At 41.4% G+C, this 10,476-nt stretch overlaps 1 pseudogene; it reads right to left on the bottom strand.

Annotated features, from left to right (window-relative positions):
* Positions 1-662: 662 nt before the first annotated feature.
* Positions 663-6,126, bottom strand: LOC102419344 (annotated as a pseudogene).
* Positions 6,127-10,476: the final 4,350 nt, after the last annotated feature.

Raw genomic sequence — 10,476 nt, forward strand, 5'->3', positions numbered from 1 at the left:
AAACAGCTATTTTTTCCATTCACAGGCTTAACACATTTAGTTCTGGGTATAAGATACCAGGAAATATTTTAAAAATAAAAATTTTATAAATGAGTAAAAAAATGAAATTATTACCACAGAGGATAAAGTTATTCACATGTTCTACAAAATTCCTTTAAGGTAGATTTTTTTTAGCTACAAACCAGGAAAGCCTTAGAAGGCAAAATCAAATGACTATACAATAACAATTATAGTTACTACTAATTAGAAAAATATGAAGCCCTAGTTTTGAGAAAATTAATTAATCTACCTTTAAAATGTCAAACACAAGATAAAGGGCCATAAAATTGAGAAAATACAGTTTAAGACTTAACTATTGAGTGGAAGATGAGAGATAGAGAGAGAGAGATTGAGGAATCCAGCCAGAGTCTCTTTCCATATCACTAATATAAAATGGAAATAAAAGTCTTAATCTGCTTTTAATGTACATCCTCTTTCTTTTTCTTCTATTTTTTCAGCGTGGAAAGGAATGGATTTACTATTAGACTTCTGAAAGCTTTATTAAAGTCAGGCAGCAAGATGAGCAGACACTGACTTTTCCATCTACAATCATTGGCAAGAAGCTGAAAATAATATATCATCAGCTGTGTTTATCATGAGTGACTGTCTACAACTAGTTACTACTATCTAAGGAAATCGGCCATGGGGTCTTCCGGCCTCTGACGCTTCATTCTATGGGCCTCCATTTCCTCCTGGGTGGGTCCCCAAGTTTCATGTAGGATATTGTAAGGCCCCTTCCTCTCATCAATCTGCATGAGCTCCTTGACATGAAGAGGGCCTCCTCTGCATTCAGTGCCTTTTTCAGTTTTTCATGTTTCTTTTCTTCGTCATTACTATCTGAGCTGCTCTTTCAATGCTTCTTCTTTTTCTCCTCTTGTAGTTTTTCCTAATGCATCTCTATGAGAGTTTGAGGTTTTTTTCACAGATTCTTCTCTAGTTATATCATTTGCAATACGTTCCTCTGAATTCACAATCTCCTCCCCAGCTTCTCTAGTGCAATAGGAGTGTTTGACAAAAGAGTAACAGCATTTGTATCCCCATCGGCCTTCTTTCAAGTAAGATCCCCAGATGCACGTGTCATTGTGGATCTTCACATCCTCCTCATATCTGGAGCAGGCGACAGCCTGCTCCCATCCTTTAATGGCTGTCCCATGCCTTGAGTACTCCACATAGTCTTCCGTCTGAGCTAGAAGCAACTCAGCTGGAGGGGCATCCAAATGTTCTTGGCCACCACACTTTTCCAGGATGCTTTCTTTCTGCTGTTCTTTGGAGTCATTTTTTTTTTACCTTGAAGACTTGTACAAGAGCTCTAGTTTGGTAGGATCGGCCTGCAGATGCACTTCAGATCCCTTGTCATAGGCTTCCCATGCAAACAACTGTGTCTGAACCATTGAAATAGTGTCACTTGTGTATCTAACAAAGTTGTCTCCCACATAGCTCACTTCATCTGGATTCTTTCCTGCATTGGCATAGGGATTTTCTCTCATCGCTCTAGTTTTGGGATTACACGAAACAGAATTTAGATCTAAATTCTGCAAATATTTTGAAATATCTTCTCGAATCCTGAGATTCCGAATAGTAATCGGTCTCTTAGAGTCAAAGTTCTGTCCAGGCATGTCAATGTCATCTACATATTTACCTTCATCCTCATTCTCACTATTATGGTATTTTTCCATTTTAGAATTAGGTTCCTCTTCTTCCCACTGGTGTTTTGGAGAATTAGCCTGTTCCACTAATTTTCCTGAGGCTAATTCTTCCTGGAGTTTCTGGGTTTTCCGTGTTCATTTTGCCAGGTCAACTTTGGCATATTCTTCCACAATTTCCATGCATTCTTCTGGATTGTAGCCATTCCACCTATCCCTTTTCCCATCATAGTCAAACATCAGATGAGGCTGGACATTTTCGTATGGAGCTATGTCAGTTCTTGTAAATTTTGCTCCAACTCGCCTAAGTCTCTCAAAGCAGTCTTTCTTTTTCTGTGTCATGGCCCCACAGTTTTCACATGCTCCTTTGCGGTACTTATTAGCTATGGAATTCTCTTTAGATCTTTTTGATGGAGCAATATACCATGGCACTGAAGAAACATACTGGGGAATGTGAGGGTTGATGTCTTTTCCTTCTTCATCAACTTCTGCAGGAGCATTACCCAGTTTCTGCTATTCTTCTAGCTCTTTCTTCTTTCTCCAGTCCTCTCTGGTCATCTTCTTTGTTTCCTCCAAACTCATTTTTTTGGACCCCGTTAGGGAGGCAGCATTAACTGTATCCACAGTTGCAGCCACCACTGTTAATGGCCTCCTCCAGTCTTGTCACAGCAGACCCCCAAACCACTGGGCAGAAACAAAGACAATAGTCAATGATCAAGGCGCACACACTCTTCTCCTCAATTCATGGTTTCTTTGCTCCTGCTAAAACTTCATCTGCAGCTTGTTTGACTTGAGTAGATCTCAGAAGCCCTATTTCTACAGGGCTCTTTGGGCTATACTTGCTGATGTTGATGCTTCACCACTGAGATATCCAAGTACCTCTTTTTGGTCAGGCCTTCTAATCACAGGAATATTTTCAGTGGCTGCGTGTCGGGCATAAACAGGATGAGAATGGTGCACATTATTAAGTAGAAATAAGATACAATCCAACGTGTGGTACTCCCTGGACTGGCCTTCCTTTCCAGTCCCCCCCACCATGTAGTTGGTCTTCACCTCTTGGGCTCAGAGAACTTGCCGCCAAGATGACTTTGTCCCCCTTCACCAAGATCTCCTCCTTTTGGATGTTGTACTGTCACAGGACTCTGAGCACACCTGCTAACTTCTACCTCCTTGCCACCACCACTACCAGTCCCCAGCCCCCCACCACCACACAACAGTGCCCTTGCCTCCTAGCCTATGTCTGACCCTGACTGAGCCTGCCATCTTGCTAGCTGGGCCACTGGTGCTTCCCCCACTACCACTGCTGACTATGCAGCACACCCACTCTGCAGTTTCTGTTATACATTTGAAATTAAGAAGGGAATATAAAAAAAGATTACATGAAGGTGGGAGAAAACAAGACAGGGATTGGATTATAAGGTTATGTGCTTTCTTAAGATTGCTTCCTTCCAAGGAGTCTGAAAGAAAGAGGATTACTCTGGCATTTCAAAGGTGTGTTAACCTACATGCACAAAAACAAAGAACAGGGCTTGCTTAAGGCAAAGACAAATATTTCCCTACAGATATAGGCCTGGGGAATGATTGCCCACCTAGACCTGCCCAGTTGGGAATTTGTGATTAGATCGCCCTGTGTAGTTACTTTCTATAGAACTCCCTTTCCCACCCACACTTTGAACCAATACAGCTCCCAACCTCTGCTAGGGGCTATGCGTGCTTTGAGACATGCCTCCAATGCTCTGGCAGGCTGTTTACCACTTTACCTGAGCTTTCACTCCTGCTTATACAGAGTCTCAGGTCAGCTAGAGACAAGAAATTCTCAGTCAACTTGTTCTTTGCAGAGCATGCACACAACTCTGGGAGTGTGTGTAGCCTTTTAGGTTTCCAGGAATATGCTGGAGCTTTCCCAAACCCCTTATGGACTTGTCATTTCCCAGCTTTTCCTTCCAAAGGTTTTGGTCAGCTTGTTGTTCACACCAATTATTTACACATCAGACCATGTGATATTATGATTGTTGCTGGTTGTTCTTTTCTCTTGCTGCCTTTAAGATTCTCTCTTAGTCTTTAATTTTTTGGCATTGTAATTATGATGTGTCTTGGCATGAGCCTATTTGGGTCCCTGTTTGGGGTTCTCTGTGCCTCCTGAACTTGTGTGACTTTTTCCTTTACCAGGTTAGGGAGGTTTTCTGCCATTATTTCTTCAAACACCTTCTCTATGACTTTCTCCCTGTCTGCCTGTTCTGGCACACTTGCTATTCTAATATTGTTACGTTTCACACTGTCCCATAGCTCCCTTAAGCTGTTCTCCTGTTTCTTGTTTCTTTTTGATTCTCTGATTGAGTGATATTTCCAACTCTGTCTTCTAATTCATTGATTCGATCCTCAGCTTCCCCTAATCTGCTGTGTATTCCTTCCAATGTGTTCTTTATTTGTATTATGTCTTTCTTTATTTCAGACTACTCTTTTTTCATAGTTACTATATCTTCTTTCATGCCATTGAGCATTTTTACCTTTGAACTCTGTTTCAGATAAATTTCTTACTTCTGCTTCATTTATCTCTTCTGGAGAATTCTCTAGTTCTTTCATTTGGACGTTGATTCTTTGTCTCCTCGGTTTGGCTATCTGTTTGAGTTTGTGACTATGTATTAGGTAGATCCTCTACACCTCTCAATCCCTAGTGCAGGACAGTGTCAAAGGCTGGTTTTGACTAATTAGATAAGGCACAGACTCAAAGCCTCCAGAGACCACCTCTGCCTACAGCAGCGGTTCTCAACCTGTGGGTCGCGACCCCTTTGGGGGTCAAATGACCCTTTCACAGGGGTCGCCTGTGAAATTATGTTCAATTTGTAACAATGAAAATACATTCTGCATATCAGATATTTACATTATAATTCATAACAGCAAAATTACAGTTATGATGTAGCAACGAAAATAGTTTTATGGTTAGGGGTCACCACAACATGAACTGTATTAAAGGGTCATGGCATTAGGAAGGTTGAGAACCACTGGCCTACAGACTGATAGGAGTCTGACTTGAATTGACCCCCAGACAATCGTCCTCAGTTGTGACCAGAGTTTTTTGGGTTGTTTTTTTTTGTGTGTGTGTGTTTTTTTTCTCAATAGGGTGGGGCATTTGCTTCTGCCTGGAGGCTAATTGTTATTTTTTATCTCTTAAGTGGCCTCAGGGCATGGTGTTTTCCAATAGGGTGTGTCAACTGTATTCCCCCCAGACAAGGCAAATGTCTATGTGGGGAAGATGTCCTCTGCTGCTTGAGGGAATGAATCAGCCCAGGAAACTTGGAGTGTTTGCCTTTTGAGTTCTATCCCCTGAGACTTCTCCTGGGTTCTGCTCTCACAGCTCCAGTCTGATTCATCCTCCCTATGCCAGAGCAGAAGGTGGGTGGCTCCACAGGGCATTTAGTGTGTTGGCCCTTTAAGAGGGTGCCTGAATTTTCAGCTGTTACTCCCTGGAAGACAGCACCCCACTGTTTTTCATAGCCAGAAGCTTTGTGGGTACCCTCCTCAGTTTTGATGCTCTATGCTTAGTGGCCCAGCTTGGGGATTAGATCCCAAAGTTCTCAGTGGCAACCTACCACAGCTGAGATATCTCTGTGAGACTTCAGTTGCTGTCTGTGGGTGCCTGGACAGCCCTTTTGCATCTCAGCCCTGCTCTACGTGGGTGCCTGGACAGTGCTTTCACACCTCTGCCCCTCCTACAAGATTCTATGCAGTCTCCACTTTCAGTCCTTGGGTATCAGGGTTATCTTCTGCAAATTTTCCTTTGACTATTCAGGAAGTTTTTCTGTATCTTAGTTGTAATTCCAGGTTGTTCCTGGGAGCATAACCATGCAGCATGGATTCACTCTGCTGCCTTTTTAAATCTCCCCACATTTGTAATTCTTGATGTTGTAAATTTTGTGACTGTGTCTACAGTCTCTTGTGCAAAGTATTTGATATGCAAGCCCATGGCCTATGGCAGAGACCCAAACTAATTACATGAGAAATAATAATGGTTTTAAGAGGAGACAAGACACAAAATAAAAGCAGTGATCATGAATCTGTGCAACCAAGAATCATTCATATGTTGAAATGATGATAGAAGGAGTTTTACCTGTTTTCTTAGTCTAGTGTTATCAGTGATGTCAGGGTCCAGAGGGAGGTGAGTGAAGAGAATTCCTTCCATAGAATTTCTCACAGAAGAGGACACTTCAACTTAAGGAGGCATACCTCACTCCCTTCCCTTCCCCTAGAAGGTCAATGTGGTCACAGGGTACTAGGCTCTCCCACAAACATATAACATCCTTAATGTGCAATTTAAACATTATCATTCAGACATATGATTTAGAAATCTATTCTTTTTTTTTCTTTTTTTATTGCTTAAAGTATTACAAAGGGTATTACATATGTGTCCTTTTTTTCCCCCACCCTTGACAATCCCCTGGCCTCCCCTACCCCCCAGTGTCTTATGTCCATTGGTTATGCTTATATGCATGCATACAAGTCCTTCGGTTGATCTCTTATCCCCCTTCCTCCTGCCCCCCAACCCTCCTCGGCTTCCCGCTGCAGTTTGACAATCTGTTTGAAGCAGCTCTGCCTCTGTATCTATTATTGTTCAAAAGTTTATAATGGTCTCTATTATCCATGAATGAGTGAGATCATGTGGTATTTTTCCTTCATTGACTGGCTTATTTCACTTAGCATAATGCTCTCCAGTTCCATCCATGACGTTGCAAATGGTAAGAGTTCCTTCTTTTTTACAGCAGCATAGTATTCCATCATGTAGATGTACCACAGTTTTCTAATCCATTCATCTACTGATGGGCACTTAGGCTGTTTCCAGATCTTAGCTATGGTGAATTGTGCTGCTATGAACATAGGGGTGCATATATCCTTTCTGACTGATGTTTCTGGTTTCTTGGGATATATTCCTAGAAGCGGGATCACAGAGTCAAATGGAAGTTCCATTTTTAGTTTTTTGAGGAAACTCCATACTGTCTTCCATAGTGGCTGCACCAGTCTGCATTCCCACCAGCAGTGCACGAGTGTTCCTTTTTCTCCACATCCTCTCCAGCACTTGTCGTTTGTTGATTTGTTGATGATAGCCATTCTGACAGGTGTGAGATGGCACCTCATTGTTGTTTTGATTTGCATCTCTCAAATGATTAGTGACTTTGAGCATGTTTTCGTATGTCTCTTGGCTTTCTGAATGTACTCTTTTGAAAGGTGTCTATTTAGATCCTTTGCCCATTTTTTGATTGGATTGTTTATCTTCCTTTTGTTAAGTTGTATGAGTTCCCTATAAATTTTGGAGATTAGGCCCTTATCAGATATGACATTGGCAAATATGTTTTCCCACTCATTAGGTTTTCTTGTTGTTTTGTTGATGGTTTCTTTTGCTGTGCAGAAGCTTTTTATTTTGATGTAGTCCCATTTGTTCATTTTCTCTTTAGTTTCAAGTGCCCTAGGAGCTGTATCAGTGAAGAAATTGCTTTGGCATATGTCTGAGATTTTGTTGCCTTTGGATTCTTCTAGAATTTTTATGGTTTCCCGTCGTACATTTAAGTCCTTTATCCATTTTGAGTTTATTTTTGTGTATGGTGTAAGTTGGTGGTCTAGTTTCATTTTCTTGCATGTATCTGTCCAATTTTCCCAACACCATTTATTGAAGAGACTATCTTGGCTCCATTGTATGTTCTTGCCTCCTTTGTCAAATATTAATTGAGCATATTTGTTCGGGCCGATTTCTGGGCTCTCTCTTCTATTCCATTTGCCTATATGTCTGTTCTTGTGCCAGTACCAGGCAGTGTTGAGAACAGAGGCTTTGTAATACAGCTTGATATCTGGTATTGAGATCCCACCTACTTTGTTCTTTCTCAGGATTAGAAATCTATTCTTTATATTTATGTTTGTGGTTTCATTTGCTGAATGGATTCTTTGGCGGGACAGAAGTCTTTCATTTAAACCAAATCTAATTTAATGATATTTTCTTTAATGGGTTTTATTTTGGGTGATTTTATGAAGAACTCCCCAGAAAGGCTGAGCCTCCACTATCCATGTGCATTGGCTACAGCAGCCACAGGGATTGGAGCAGGTTCTGGTATAAGAGGGGAGTGCTGCTGGGAAACTACCCATAAATCTGGACATGACTGTGGAACTGGGTGAGGGGAGGAAGCTGGACATATTTTGAGTCACATGACAGAAATATGCCTGATGTTCATGGACAAAGAGTTACTGGACATTGGGTTTAAAGCTTCCTTCAGTGAAGGCCCAGAAGTCAGTACGGGGCATGATAGAGACAGCTTGTATCTTCATAGGAAATACCTGAATAATAATTATAAGGAGTTTGTTAGAAATACAAATGTTCAAAATTCTGCAGGTAGGGATCAAGAGATATGAGGAATGTGTCATTTCAAACTAATGGGGAGGGGATTCCTTTTTTCCTACATGAACATTCTCATATTGTTTGTTCTAAAAGGTAACACCTTCCCAGCTCCAGGGGATCTGCACTTGGACACCTTTGGGATCATTACTGATCTGGTCTCACCATGAATCACCCACGCTACCTAATTTCTTAGGGTCCCATTTATTAAATCTCACAACAATTACAAGAAAGAGTGGACAATACTCACCCAGGAGCCACGGTGATAGTGCGTCTGTATGAGGAGCCATCATTTCATTGGATCAAAACCCAATCTCAGTCAATTAACATCTTCTTAATCATCATGATCATCATCATAATCATCATCACTATCATCACCATTTGTTACTTATAATCATTCTATTTTGTGTAGACATGACGTTTGTCTACACACAATGACTTTTTATAGGAAAAGAAAGCAGGTGTCTCCTCTTTCGATGTCATTGGAAAATTGAAACCCCAAAGGTTCAACTCTATGTTGACACAAGACCTTCAAAAACTGTTAACATTGGATTAACTAAAGATTCTGGCCAAGACGTTGGACTATGACCTCTTTCCACATCTATCATCACCATCACCACCTCCATTACCATCATCATTATGATCTCCTTTATCATCCTCATCCTCATTTGCTTACATATTATTATTATTCTCATTTTCCATAGAACTGCTTTTCAAACACACATAATGACATTTTATGTAATTTTTTGTTCATTTTGTATAGTTGTTAAGTAAAATAAGTTGTCATACTCTATTTCATTTTTTGTTTGACTGCTGACAACTAATGGCTTATTCTTGCCTCTTCTCCATTTGCCACACATGAGAAATCAGATAAGAAATCATGGTTTTGTCATTAGATGTCATTGTGAGATTGAAACAACACAAGCCCCTGTAAGCAGAATTCCTCCCTCTTCCCCATCAGCTCAACAAAATAATTCCCTGAGCCAGTCTCCTTTCCTGGCTCCATCAAAGCAGGTCTGACTTGCTGAAGGGCCTTTCCTGTGCTTCTCAGGGATTTCTACTACATGCATAATAAACATTCCATGTCCCCTTGGGGTGAGTGTTTGTCATCAGCCTAGACATCTGCACTATGCTGCCCTGGTATCACCTACTCTCGGTGCTGTGAGCATGATAAGTCAATGATCTTCACCATCAGGGTCCTTCTTCTCTAGTTTTGGGATCTTATGTATCAGGTTCCCCCTGTCCAGGACACTCATGTCCTGCTGGCTAGCTGAGACCCTGAACTGTGTGGGGCTGAGCTGCAGTGTTGAGTCAGTAGAGCCTCTGATTAGAATTGGGATACCTGGGTCAGAAGATTTGATAGTTATTATTTGGGCACCAGAGTGTCTGAAAGAGACTTTCTGCCATTGGTACACTTGAGAAAGTTGTCTCTGTTTACAACAGACTTTTCTACCTCAGAGACTTCAGAGGTAAGTGCAGAATCAGGAATCCAGAGGTTCCCTGAGGGAAACTGTGACATGAAGAAGAAACAACACAGGAAACCAGTCCAAACCTCCAACTGCACCTGCTGCTGAGATGGCCCTTGTGTTCAGGGACCCTGAGAGCCCCCTTGTGGTCATAGCTCCTCCCTCAGGGAGGTTTGTGTCTGGGCTCACACAGACTTTCCCCTCATTGTGTTTGTTGAACAGTAATAAACAGCTGTGTCCTTGGCTCTCAGGCTGTTCATTTGCAGATGCAGTGTCTTCTTGGAGTTGTCTCTGGAGATGGTGAATTGGCCCTTTACAGAGTTGGCACAGTTTGTGGTACCACCATTAGTATTAATTATAGCCACCCAGTCAAGTCCCTTCCCTGGATCCCAGTGGACCCAGGTTATATGGTATCTACTGAAGGTAAATCCAGAGACTGCACAGGAGAGTCTTAGAGACCCCCTAGGTGGCACCAAGCCTCCCACAGACTCCACAAGCTGCACCGCACACTGGACACCTGCAAACACAAAGATGTCCTGGTCAGGAAACTCACAGGTACACTCTTTCTCTCACTCATGTCCACTCACATACTCAGTGTCTCTTGTTCTTTATGAATTACCTCTTGAAACAGCAACAAGGAAACAAGTTGTAGAGTTAGATAATTTAATACCAGTTTTTCTTGTTGTTTGAGGTAGGCCTGTAGTGTTATGAACTACACTCTAAGGACTGCTTTCATTGTTTCCCATAGATTTTGGATTGTTGTGTTTCCATTGTCATTTGTTTTCAGAATGTTTTTTACTTCTTCTTGGATCGCTTTGGTACCCCAATCATTGTTTAATAACATGCTATTTGGCCTCCAAGTGTTTGATTTTTATTGTAGTTTATTTCTAATATTATGCCATTGTGATTTGAGAAGATGCTTAATATGATTTCAATCTTCTTGAATTTGAAG

Source organism: Myotis lucifugus, unplaced genomic scaffold (genome assembly GCF_000147115.1).
Source record: "Myotis lucifugus unplaced genomic scaffold, Myoluc2.0 scaffold_379, whole genome shotgun sequence".
NCBI lineage: Eukaryota > Metazoa > Chordata > Mammalia > Chiroptera > Vespertilionidae > Myotis > Myotis lucifugus.